General features: G+C 40.7%; 1 non-coding gene across 1 annotated transcript; it reads right to left on the bottom strand.

Moving 5' to 3' along the window:
- Positions 1-13607: 13607 nt before the first annotated feature.
- On the bottom strand, positions 13608-13711 carry LOC116886796. The gene has a single exon (XR_004386186.1). It is a non-coding gene; the product is annotated as a U6 spliceosomal RNA (small nuclear RNA).
- Positions 13712-13831: the final 120 nt, after the last annotated feature.

Genomic DNA, 13831 nt, shown 5'->3' with positions numbered 1-13831 from the left:
GGTGACCACACCCTAGGGTCTGGGAAGGAAAACACAGCAGCTGGAGAGGGAAGGGGTTCGAATGAGCAGAGGAGAACCCCATAATTGCTCTCTTATTCTCCACTGACTGTGAATTGTACCATCACCAAAAGATGCTAGGATTCCAGCATCCTCCTAGACTCTCTCTGAGCCTTCCTCATGTGGCCTAGGTACAATCAGGACCCTTGCCCGTGCTGTTGGATCAGGGATGCACGAATGTTTAAGAACTACCCAGAAACATTCTCCTGTTTCCCCAGAAACACGCCTGCACACTGGTGACCCCTAAGGATTGTTGACAGCAGCAGCTGTTCTGCAGACCAACTAAGGTCCCACCCACTGGTATCCTACTACAAGCCCCGCCTCTTCTGCTACGCACTTCCGGCGACGCCTTGGAACTGACAATCTCTGTGCTTTGCAGACCTAGCAAAGCCCAGCTGACCCTTGTTAGAATCCCGCGCCCCGCCAGCAAGCCTGGCCACCAAGCGGCGAGATCAGCGGAAAGAGCGCAGCGCCATGGAAGGCAAAGGCAAAGACAAGGTAAAGAGGCCGAAGGCCTACATGGTCAGACACAACCAGCGTCGCCGCGGGCATAACCCCATCCCCTTCCCAGAGCTGTTTGATGGCGACATGGACAAGCTCCCGGACTTCATCGTGCAGACCGGCTCCTACATGTTGGTGGACCACAAGATCTTCGACACCGACGAGCTCAAGGTGACGTTCCTCATCACCCGGCTCAAGGGCCGGGCCCTGCAGTGGGTGATCCCCCTCATCAACATAGAGAGCCCCTGCTGAACGATTACACTGGCTTCCTGGATGAGATGAAGGGGTGTTTGGGTGGGAGGAAGAGGACTTCTAGGCCTCTGGCAACTCTGGCCTGGGGTTGGGGCGCCCAGAGGGTGGGCTGCTGCTGTGTTTGTCCTGTGGCTGCAGCCAGGGTCGCTGTGCACCCCCCTGCCTCCCTCCTGCTCTGAGAACTCCCCCACCTAGAGATCCCATGTGTGCCCCTGTCTCCTCCTGTGTCCCAGCCTTTGTTCCAGGAATAGCTCCCCCAGGCTCCTGCTGCTCTGTCCCTGCCAGGTCTGGCTCTGGAGACCACAAGGCCTCCCACTGTTGACAGCTCAGCCCAACCCCTGACATATTTGGACACTGTCCTGGGCTCCAGCTGCAAGATGGGCTCCTGTCACCTAATGGACAAATCACCTGCCACCTGATGGACAGATCACGATGTCCACTGCCTCCTATATGATGGACAGACTGTACCCACCTGCCTTCAATGCCTGCCCAGAGGCTGCCATTTCAAGCCCCTTCACAAACCATCTGTGGACTGACTGCTGCCCTTAACTGATCTGGACTCACCTGGGAGGTACCTGGGCTTCCCACAGCCCATGGACATGGATTCACCTTCAGCGGGACCCATTCCCTCCCTGGTCCCAGAAACCTCTTGTCTCTCATTTTGTCTTGTGGACCACTTGGTTTTCCTGAGAGGCCGGTTTTCTTTCTCAATTTGCAGCTGTCTCTGTGATGTGTGTGCCTTTGTTCAACACAGTAGCCCCTGGACTCTTTCCTTCTTGTCTGCTCTACCTGTACAGAATCCTTTTTCTCACTTTGAATAAACATCAGATGCTATTTCAAAGGCAATGGAGTCTTACTTAGTATAGCATCTTACCATCCCTCCCCCACTTTTTACCAGTTTTGCCCTGCAGGTGTCTGCACATGGGATCCACGTTCAAGAGGTGGTGATTGTGGCCTGCTATTCAGTGACTTATGTTAACCCCTAAGATAAAATGTTTGTGATCTAGCTTACAGCCACTAAGTAAGTCTTTAAGTCATATCAGGGTAGAGCAATGTGACTTGTATGATCCAGAAGACTTCTTAGAAAAGACTCCTGATTTCCAAAAAATGTTAAAATGGAATCCCTAATTAGTGTTAAGCACAAATACTACTCTTATTGTTGGCAAATGTATATCAAAGTTATTTAACATGTTACTCAGGAACTCATAGAAAAGAATAGTCTTTTAAAAAGCATTTACAGGGTCCTGATTATATCAGGCAATGGGGAAAATACATAATGGGATTGTGAATTTCAGCCCAAATTGGTTGATAATCTGCAGATGAGGAAGATGTATAATAAAAGTCCTGAGGTAGACATGTTATACATGCTTAATTCCAGAACTTTGGAGGCTAAGGTACAAGTATGAGAAGTTCAAGCTTTACCTGAGCTATATATTTGGTATTGTCTAAAATTTTAAAATAAGCATGCAGAAGACCTGCACAAGTTTAAAGCGGACTGTATTCCACCACAGAGTAGAGGAACTATACATAACATTCCACTCCAGCTAAGAATGTATTTTCAACTGATACCTTCTTGAAATGGTAAAATCAGTTGTTCACCAATGGAGAGTCCTAAGTTTAACATCCACACTCCAGGACAGACTCATGCTCCGGAGTAGTTGATAGAGAGATAGAAAAGAGCAGGAAGGAGCTGTGGGAGGGGTAGGAATAGGACTATTCCTGATTCCACTGATTTAAAAGTTAGTTTCTAGGGCAGTATTGTGTTTGAGTTAAGAGATGTGATTAACTTTTTCACTATAGGTTTTGGAGATTTTCAGAATATGAGATAGAGAATCAAAACCTGTAATTTTTAACTATTTTCTTTTGTCTTCATGGGAAAAGGTAAGCTTTTGATGTTTGTCTTAGTTCATTTTGTACAGCATATTACATATCGAGTAACTTATACAATGTTATTGGGGTTGAAGAGATGGCTTCATAGTGAAGGGCACTGACTGCTCTTCCACAGGACCCAGGTTCAGTTCCCAGAACCCACATGGCAGTCTCTAGCCATCTGTTACTTCAGATCTGATGCCCTCTAAATAACCCCCCACCATCAGCACTGCAGGCATGTGTACATAGACTGTGTGGTGCATGCAAACATCCATGCACATAAAAATAAAATTAAAATATTATCATTTTTTAGAAAGGGTCTCAGTGTATATGTGTGCATGTTTGTGTGTATATGTGTGTGTGTCTGTGTGTCTGTGTGTGTATTTACCTTTCTAATGCTGTATCAAAATACCATGACCTAGGGAGCCTTATAATTTTAGGAGATTAGAGTTCATGACCATAATGATGCAGGCTTGGTAGGGAGGCAGGCACGCAGGACGTAATACTAGAGCCATTGCTGAAAGTTTATATCTGAGTCACACTCATAGGGCACAAGTGCTAACTGGGAAAACCACAGTCTTTGAAACCTCAAAGCTCAGCTCCAGTGGCATACCCTCCAACCAGGACGCACAACTAGGGACTAACTATGCATTCCAATGTATGAGCCTATGGCGGTTGAGGGGTATGGGGATTCTCATTCAGAACATCACAGTGTGTGTTCTATAATTCCTGTGGACTGACTGTTTATGTTTTCAAGTCATTTCAAGTACTTACTGAGACCCCCATGCCCAAGGTACCTTTGGAGATTTGACTTTTAGAGGTAATTACCTAAAAATGAGATTATGGGGTAGAGCCTCCAGGATTAGATTATTTTTTTAAAGATTTATTTATTTATTTATTTATTTATTTATTTATTTATTTATTTATTTATTATATATAAGTACACTGTAGCTGTCTGTCTTCAGACACACCAGAAGAGGGCATCAAACCTCATCATAGATGGTTGTGAGCCACCATGTGGTTGCTGGGATTTGAACTCAGGACCTCTGGAAGAGCAGTCAGTGCTCTTAGCTGCTGAACCATCTGTCCAGCCCCAGGATTAGATTATTAATGTAATTCAGTGCTTTCATCTTTTGAGACAAGATGTCAGTTTGTAACCACCATCACTCTGTCAGCAGCTCTCAGCCTGTGGGCTGTAACTCTCTTGAGGTTGAATGACTCTTTCCCAGAGGTTGCATACCAGATATCCTACATATAAGATATTTACATTATGATTCATAACAGTAGCAAAATTACAGTTATGAAGTACTAACAAAAATAATGTTATGGTTGGGAGTCACCACAAGTATTAGAGGGTGACAGCATCAGGAAGGATGAGAAGCAGTGCTCTATATAGACCAGTCTGGTTTGGAACTCAGAAAGACCCACTGCCTCTGTCTTCCAAGTAATCCATCCAAAGTGATACATACATTACCATGTGTGACTGGCTACTTCCTGTTATTTTTTGTTTGTTTGTTTGTTTTGAGACATGGTTTCCTCTGTGTAGCCCTGACTGTCTTGGAACTCAATCTGTTTGCTGGGGTTCAGCCTCAACACAGGATTGGGGTTCTCAATTGGAAGCAGGGATATCTGGAAGGCGCATAATAAATATACACAGACTATTCTTTTTGGGTACAAACTGACAGGCAATTTCAAGGCTTAAACTCTCTCTCTCTCTCTCTCTCTCTCTCTCTCTCTCTCTCTCTCTCAGAGCTTGAGGCTGCACTCACTCTTCATTCTCTTGTGCACTTTGCTTTTTCTCCATTGAACTTTGCTTTTCTTGAACTCCACACTCATACACACCTCTGGTCATCACCCTTTCATTCTCACACACACTCTTCATACACACCTCACACATATCTCACACACACCACATGCACTCTCCTTTCACTCACACACAAATCTTCATACACACCTCACATTCTCTCTTTCACTCACTCTTCACATTCTCTTCTCTCATGTTCTCTCACTCACTCTCAGACTTGCTCTCATCTTTGCTTTCTCATTCACTCTCACATTTGCTCTTACCTTCACTCCTCATGCTCTCTCTCATTCACTCTTCACATGCTCTCTAACCTTTCTCTTGCCCCAGTCTTTTATTGATAATCCAAGAGCAAGTAGAAAAAAAAAGATATTGTATAATCATTGCCAAATCAAATTCAAAAGAATAATCACATCCCACAAAGAACTAAGAATTACAGTTGTTCCCCAAGTTTCAAGCTTCCCTATTCCCAGGCGTATGGCCAAAATAATAATAATTGTAAATTTATCATTATTTAAACTTTAACTTTTGACTTATTATACTTCAGAGCTCAAAAGCTCCGAGGTCAGCTACTTGCATTTTTTTTCTGTGGCTCTAATGATAAATGACATGGGCAAAGCTGCCAGGCAGTGGCCAGAAAGAATCAAGTTAACCCTTAACTCAGTGGTTCTGCTAGCTCTCTGTTCCTTGCACACAATGACTCTCGTAAGAGTCCCAGTATTTTGACTTGTTTACTAGTATATAATTTTTATATATTCTATACTTCCTTATCCAGGAACCACTCTCAAGTGTTATGTAAAACTTATTTCCTAACGTCAATAACTTTTTCCTTTCTTAGGGTCCCAATGTTGGCTTTTAGTTCATTTTCTAATAATTTCTTTAAAGTTTCTTTGCAAGTCAAACATTAATCTGGAGCTACCATTGTGCAGTTATTACATTGTTTCCAAGATGAGAATACACAGCATGCACCTGGGCCATTAGGGCTATGCTGTGCTGTGCCCCTATGCATCAATTTCCAATTGTCTAAGAATCATGACATCAAGGAACATCTAGATTCACAGAATTCACCAGAGCAGAAGGAGAAAGAAGAAAGTCAGATATAATAGAATAATTGTGTACACCAAGGCCAACTGATAGGCAGTCACACACAAATGAAATCTATACAGCCGTTGTCCAGGGCTAAGGTTAGGAGAAATGGGAACAACCTTTTTTTACAAAGAGCTGCTGCAGGCTACTGAGATGTCTCCAACCTGGCCTACTGCTGGCAGTCCCTGTCATCATATGTTGTCCCCAGCATCTGGTGACTAGGCTGTTCTTGATCTCAGAGCTCTACCTCTGCCTCTCAAGTGCTGGGATTAAAGTTGTGTGCCACCACTGGGCTTCTCTTATTATTCTTTGGACCTTTTCCCTCAAATTTGTTTTATCATTCTCTTATCATCCTACACCAGGGAGCTCTGCCTCGAGAATCAATATCAAAGCAAAAACAGACGATAAAGAGGAGATAAATATAAGTGGTATAAGAAAAATGAATTAACATTTCTCTACTTTAGAAAAAAATTTAGTGGTTGGGCACAATGTTGAAGTGATCAGATAAAAGTGACACAGATTTTGTTAACACACACACACACACACACACACACACACACACACACACACAAAAAGATCTTAATATGCAAGATGCAAGCTCAGAATGAAGGCAATGTGATATTAAGTGGTTTAGTGACCTGGGTTCACGGCAATCCTTGTAGAGAGGTTGTATAATGAGAGGTTTGAAGGTGTGCTTTTGAAGTTGTTTTATAAACCATTTTGGGTTTTGTTGTTTTGGTTTTGTTGTTGTTGTTGTTGTTGTTGTTGTTATATTTTGAGGCAGTCTTCCTAGGTTCTTCAGGCAGTCTTCACATTCCTAAGGACTTCTCTCCGGCTCCAGCGATCTGCGCAGTTGGGACTACGGGTGTGCAACATCAGAAACCGAGAACTAGTTCAAAAAGCACGGAAATATCTCTAGAGGTAAATGAATGTAGTGATAGTGTTTTTAGCCATGAACCTTTTAAATGTTCATAAATAGAACTTCTTATACTATTTGTACAAATTAACTTTTAACTGTTCTTGTCACACTTGAGATTGAACCTAGGGACTTTTTCACATGCTAGGCAAGCACTCAATCGCTAACTCACTCACTGACCTATATATCCCTAACCCTCTTTTTGTTAACTTTTTGAGACAAAGTCACATTAAGCAGTCCAGGATAGCCTTGAACGTGTGACCCTCCTGCCTCGTCCTCCTGAGCCAGTGAGATTACAGGCCTGGTTTTCCAGGCCCAACAATTAACTTTTTTTTTTCGGTTTTGTTTCTTTCCCCAAAACAGAACTTGATCTGTAGACCAGGATGATCTTGAACTTGGGATCTGTCTTCCTCTGCCTCCCCAGTGCTGAGATTAAGGTGGGAGCTAATATGCAGGCTGTGGGACTGGCTGTGGGATTTTTTTTTTACAAGTATTACTACTATAAATTTAAAAAGTTGCAGCTAGATTTCATGTTTGGATTCTAGTTCCAGAAAATGTTGAGTGATTAGTTTGTGCCACAACAGTATATTTTTCTTCTCCTTTCCATTTCTGTCTAGTAAGTAAACTTTGCTATCATTTTATGAATGTGTCCTGTGATATTAACCTTGACCTTCTCCTACCCTGGTCCACAGATAAGATTGGGAGCTACGGGCAAGGGAAAAAAACCCATTCTGCCTTCATTTTAAGCCGCCAGGTTTTTGGCACAGTGACAGTTTTGTCTCCTGTCCTTATCTAATGAGCAAGCCCTCCTTGGCCCACAATGGGAAGCTATTGTCTGATTTTTGGTTTTCTTAAGTACTTATCGCTCCAGTGAGTGAAACTACTGAACACACTTCCCTTTCTCATAGAGATCCTTTAAATCATATCTCTGCTGAAAGCACAGTGGGTTCCTTACTAGGAAAGAAAGGCATTTTTTTTTCTGCTGATCTTCCAGTGGACATATAACTTGGGCCTCACCAGCATATGATTAGAAATAGGATGTGGAGGTTACTGGAGAAATCTTACAAAGTATGAGCTGCGGGAGATGTCTCAGTCTATAGTGTGCTTGATGCTGAATCATGAGTTTAGATCACCAGCACTCACAGCGAAAACTAGGTATGGCACCAAGCATCCATGCTCTTAACACTAGGGCAGCAGAGACAGAAGGACACCTAGGGTTGCAGGCTAGACAGTCTAGCTGAATTGGTGAGTTCCAAATTCAGTGAGAGGCATTGTCTCAAAACTAAGGTGAAGAGTTGTTAAGGAAGGCACTCCACATGAATCTCTAGACTTTATATGACATACTCATATACACATATATGCACATATACATGTAAATGCATAAATAAAATAAGTCTATGGAAATATAGACCAATACATGATTAAAAAAGAGAAAATCACCATGGATGACCAATTTAAGAGGTTATATTTTTCTTCTTCAAGCCTTGCCCATAACAGAGCTAGTGGTATACATAGTGGTAAAGTGCCATGGACATGCAAGAGGAATGACAAATGACTTTAGAACCCATACAATGCAGCCCACAGGTTACCACAGCCACATGAGTGGGCCTTGGTGTGACACAGCTCTGAGGACCATGTATCCTGAGGACTCCATGCTGTTGTGGAGTTCTGCTCTGCTTGCTGCCTTCACTTCCCTCTGAATCTATATGAAAACTCTAAGGGGCTTCCAGTCCCTCACTGGGCAGCGTCTCTGGCATTCACAGTACTAATGCTTGATCTCCTTCAGGCATTGCTGCTAAAGCAGATTACGATTCTACCACCACCCTAGGAAAGAACTTAGAGATGGAGATTTTCAACAATGACCACCACACTTAGGAAAAAGAACATTTGGAAAAATAAAGTTGTTAGTGAAGCTAGGCTGAGATGTTTTTGCTACTGGCTCTGATGTAAGAAATCTTAGAGAACAATCTGAAGTTCAGAAAGGCACACTCTTATTAATTAAGCTAGGGACCTTTATGGTCAGGGAACAAGAACAATGGCAGCACTGGCAGATGTGACTCTCACTGAGACTGGACAGATAATGATTCATTTCTTTTTTTTTCTTTTTCTTTTTCTTTTTTTCGGAGCTGGGGACTGAACCCAGGGCCTTGCGTTTGCTAGGCAAGCACTCTACCACTGAGCTAAATCCCCAACCCCGATTCATTTCTTATATTCATTTTTGCCCTCAGTTTCCTGACATGATTTAATAAGAATTACGGATGAGTAGATATGCATTCTAAGGATTTAAGGTAGATATGACTGATTTTTATATAAAAGGTTAGATTTGTGACTCTTAAAAGATTCTTGTAAGATTACTTTTGAAAATAAATAATAAAATAATTGCTCCTTTCTTTGTAACTGCAGATTACTGCCAGCCAGTAAGAAAAACACTGCCTGAGAAAAACCCCTTGCTTGCTTACACTTCATTAACCTATAACAAGTTACTTAGTTACAAATGTATGTGGGTTTTGGCGAATAATTTGTTTTCTTTGCCTGTATTACATAATATTATTTCTTGTAAACGTATTGCAGAACACATTGCCTTTTCATAATCATTCACTAGAAGAAAACTAAAATGAAATCACATTATAATTGTACACTGCTTGAAAGATTTTGCTGGAATATGTAAGCTATGGAAGAAAGAGTAAAGTATGGAGGCTGGGACATTGTTCCTTCCACACATCAACTATGTGTATGTGTGTATATTTGTAAGCTATATGTGAGTGGAGTGTTGGGACATTGTTCCTTTCATCTCTTGTCTATGTGTATGTATATATGTAAAACTTGTCTGGGTGTGTGTTAGAGCTTGCTATGTATTTATTGTATGTATGTGTGAAATGCTTGGAGCCTACTTGCTGGAGCTTTTCTCTAACCATTGTATCTGTGGATGTGTATATGTCTGTCTATAGTTCTGTATGTATGTATACATACATGTATGCATATATTTGTTTGTATGAAGTTATTGGACTCTGCCTTTTGTTTCATATTCTCTCTCTCTCTCTCTCTCTCTCTGTGTGTGTGTGTGTGTGTGTGTGTGTGTGTGTGTGTGTGTGAATTTTCTTTTCTTCTCTTTCTCACTGGCCCCAAGGACTTAAAAACATTCATCGTTTTTCTGCTGGCTACAGGGAGTGCATACCCAGTATCATGCTTTGTATATACTTGGCCAAGGGAGTGGCACTATTTGGAGGTGTGGCCTTGTTGGAGTAGGTGTGGCAATGTGGATGTGGGCTTTAAAACCCTAGTCCTAGCTGCCTGGAAACCAGTATTCTGCCAACAGCCTTCAGGTAATGATGTAGAACTTTCAGCTCCTCCTGCACTGTGACTGCTTAAGATGTTGCCATGCTCCCACCTTAATGATAAAGGACTGAACCTTTGAACCTGTAAGTGAGACCCAATTAAATGTTGTTGGTCATGGTGTCTGTTCACAGCAGTAAAACCTAACTAAGAAAGGAGTTGGTGCCAGGGACTCAGTATTGTTGTGATAGGCCTGACCATGCCTTTGTTTGGAAGAATGTGGATTTGGGGACTTTGGATTTGGAAAGCAGTGGAATGCTTTAAATGGGGATTAATGGGGTATCCTAGTAGGACTATGGAAGACTTTGTTACTGAGAGTGATTTGAATTTTGTAGACCTGGGCCAAGGGGTTTCAGTGGAGAATTTCAATATGTGGCCTAGAGACTATTTGGGGGTTATTTTGGTGAAGAATGTGGCTACATTTTTGCCCTTGTCTGAAGAATCTGCCTCAGGCTAAGGTGAAGAGACTCAGATTGCATTGACAAAGGAAGTCTCAGAGACACCCATCATAGACATTGTTCTCTGATTAAGTCTCATGAAGAGTATTTTAAACAAGCATAGCAAAGTTGAGAAAGAAAAAATATAGAATATATGGTTCTAGTATTAAAGGGGCATCAGAAAGTGAAATGGAACTGAATCCTATATTCTAGGAAATAATGGACTAAGGAATTTTGGGGCAAGATCCTACCCAGCTAAGTTTAGATCCAGGCATGGTTGTGTACACCTTTAATCCCAGGAGACAAAACCAAACAGATCTCTGAGATCAAGGCTAGCCTGGGACAAAACAGGTTCTAGGTGAAGAAAAGTTTAAATCCAGGCATGGTAGTACACACATTTAATCCTCGAATTATAGAAGACAGAGTCATGCAGATCTCTGAATTCAAGATCAATGTACAGAACAAGTTCCAAGCTTAGGCAGAGAGGGAGTTGGAAGACAGAAAGCTGATAATTGTATAAAGGTGCATGTTCCAGCTCCAGCAAGCAGCAGAACTTGGCAGCTTTAACCATGTATCTCTTCTTTGGCTTTAGTGTGAAAAATAGAAGAATACTGGAACAATTAGTGCTGATTAGCTGAAACCAAGAAATTGGTGGTGATTAAGAAGAGACCAACATCACTGAGGTGACATCTTCTGGGAAGTGTTTTCTGAGAGCACAAAGAAGCTGTGTTCCAGAGATGGCCAAGGTTGTACCTCATGCTGTGGCTGGACTTGGTAATGTATAAGAGTCCCTCAGGTGGTACTGGTTTTGAAGGCATGGAGGGATCATGAAGAACAGCTTTGGCTTGGCACTGTGAGAGGTCATGGGAGGCCATTGGTGAAGGTGCAGCCTCAGTTAACAGTTGATGGCCCAGGACTGAAGGGGTCATGAAAAGGATTTAAGGCTTGGCACCATGAAGAGAGCCTATGATTGGCTTTTGGTGAAGCCTAGTTGAAGCAGATGATCCCAGTGTATTGTAGATGCCAGTACCATGGGATGATCACTAGGAACAGCAGAGAAGTAATGAAATGCATCAACCTGAGGTTTAGAAGTGCTACAGAGGGAAGAGCTAGAGAAGTAACACCAGGCCTTTGGAGGATCCCAAAAAAAAAAACATTTTGATCATGTGGGATGCTAGACATTGAAACAAGAAACTGTAACATTGAAGCTGCCTTGGGACCCCAAGATTTTCGAGATGCCACAGCCATAGGATATGTCTTGAGGAAAGCTGCTAACAAGGAGTAGAACCAGCCCAGAAAAAGAAGTTTGTTGCAGTGGTTCTCAACCTTCCTAATGCTGTGACCCTTTAGTACAGTTCCTCATGTTGTGCTGATCCCAACCAAAAAAAAAAACATTTTTGTTGCTGCTTTATAACTTCAATTTGCTATTGTTATGAATCACAATGTAAATATCTGTGTTTCTGATGGTCTTTGGTGACCTCGTGAACTGCTAAGTTGAGAACTGCTGCTCTATTGACATGATCCTGATCCCTATCTCATCTGTTCAGTGTCAGTTATGTGCTTAGCTAATACTTAGTATTCACTTAAAACTAGAGCTGGACTTTCTCCTTATGAGGGTGGTGAAAAGGAACAATTTGGACACTTTCATATGTTAAAAAACTTGTATATATGTATACATGTATACATGTATATGTGTATATGTGTAGAAGTTCTTTCTCCCAGCCCCATGCTCCCAGAAGTAAGAATCAAACTCAAAAATATACTTATAAATAACTTAGCTAGGCCCATCTCTGACTGGATCATAGCTTAAATTAAACCATTCTTATCTACATTCTGCCATGTAGATTGTCTGGCTGGTTACCTGTACTCAGTCAGGTTCAATGTGTTCATCTTCACCCATCTTCCCCAGTGAATCTCCTGCACCTGCCAAGTATATACAAATCCAATTCCTGAGTATGCACTCCCTGTAGCCAGTGGAAAACTATGACCGTATTGATACATCCATACAATACACAAGATAGTCTCTCTACAATTACCCTTTTTTTAGTTAAATAAAAGGCTTTTCTTTTCAAATATATCTTGAATAAATAACTATTATATAAGCTACTAAGTACTATTTATATTCATAATGTCCAATCCATAGGGTTTGGCAAATTTAAAAAATATTTTATTATCTATTCTATCTTAGTATGCCTAAAGTTTTGTATTTAACTCAATTTTATCCTAATTTGCATAACCAGCCTAAAAGCATCTTTTTTAGACCTACATCTTCTTAAATCTTAAACAATTCAAGTTGAATTGTGAGACTCCTAACTGTCTAGTCTTCAATCCCATCAGATGCCTGTGAAGGAATAATTATTACCTGAGTAAGTAGACAATGCGGATAAGCAACTTCCAAGATTATGGAAAAGACAGACATTGTTTGCTGTCTGAACAATTTCCCAGAATTGTCTCCTATAACGTTAGCATATCCATCTTCAGTCTTCTGGCCCAGTATATCTGACAGACCTTTTGTGCAGCAGGAATTATGAAAAGACTTGCATAGCCTGTCTTGGCAGAGCTTGGCAATCAACTTCCTGTGTTCTTTCTGGATAGAATTTTGTTCTGAAGTTGAAACATGGGTATTTGTTTGCCCATTGGCTAGCTTGTCACAGTTGAAGCGACTCCGTTTCGAGGTTATTGATGTTCATCATCTTCTTTGAAGTAGCATGCATGGGATTCTTTCATGAGCAGGCCTGTCATAGCCTAAAAAAGGTCTTTTAATAATGAAACAATTTTAAATGCCACATTCTGTGGATTTCTGGGGTTTTTGAAGACCAAATATCTTTCCATAGAGTATCTGAAATTGTCAAAAATTATTCTTAGCTATTTGCTATCTTAATAACCTTGAAATCATCTTATTATAATAAACTAAACTAGTATCTAATATGGCATGAGTTTGACTATCTGACTATTATTTTGTGTCTTTCTATTTATTCCTAACAGTTCATAAATAGTATTAGCTTTTAAAAGAACTAGAACTTTATATTGTGTCTTTAAGAATTATATAGGCATTAGTTTCACAAAAACATTGAATATATATATATATACACATTATATGTATCAAAACTAACATTAAATTAATTTCATATACAATAACATATGCCAATGTATGAAAAATAACTTTTACTTTTGTATAAATATACAAAATTCTATACCAATGTATCAAATATAACTTCAATTTTGTAAAATACAAAAAGTTATCTACCAATGTAAGATTATGGCTATAAATGTTTTTTGTCTTAAGAGTAGATTCAATAATCTACCTCATCTTTAATCTATACATTTTTTATCTTTATTAAATTTGAGTATTTCTAAAATGAACGCTTCATGAATTTTATGTCATCCTTGCAAGAGGGGGCCATGCTAATTTTCTCTATGTCGCTCCACTTTAGTACATGTGCTGCTGCAAGTGAGCACTGTCTAATTTTTTACAACACATCCACATCTCCCCTTTTCTTTTCAATCCCTTATCTAATGAAAAAAGGAAGAATAAGGAAAAGGAATGAGAAGAAGACTTCATGCTAGAATTCTCTAATT

This window comes from Rattus rattus, chromosome 17 (assembly GCF_011064425.1).
Source record: "Rattus rattus isolate New Zealand chromosome 17, Rrattus_CSIRO_v1, whole genome shotgun sequence".
NCBI classification, from domain to species: domain Eukaryota; kingdom Metazoa; phylum Chordata; class Mammalia; order Rodentia; family Muridae; genus Rattus; species Rattus rattus.
The sequence above is the reverse complement of the archived record's forward strand: the minus strand, read 5'-3'. Positions and strand labels throughout refer to the sequence as shown.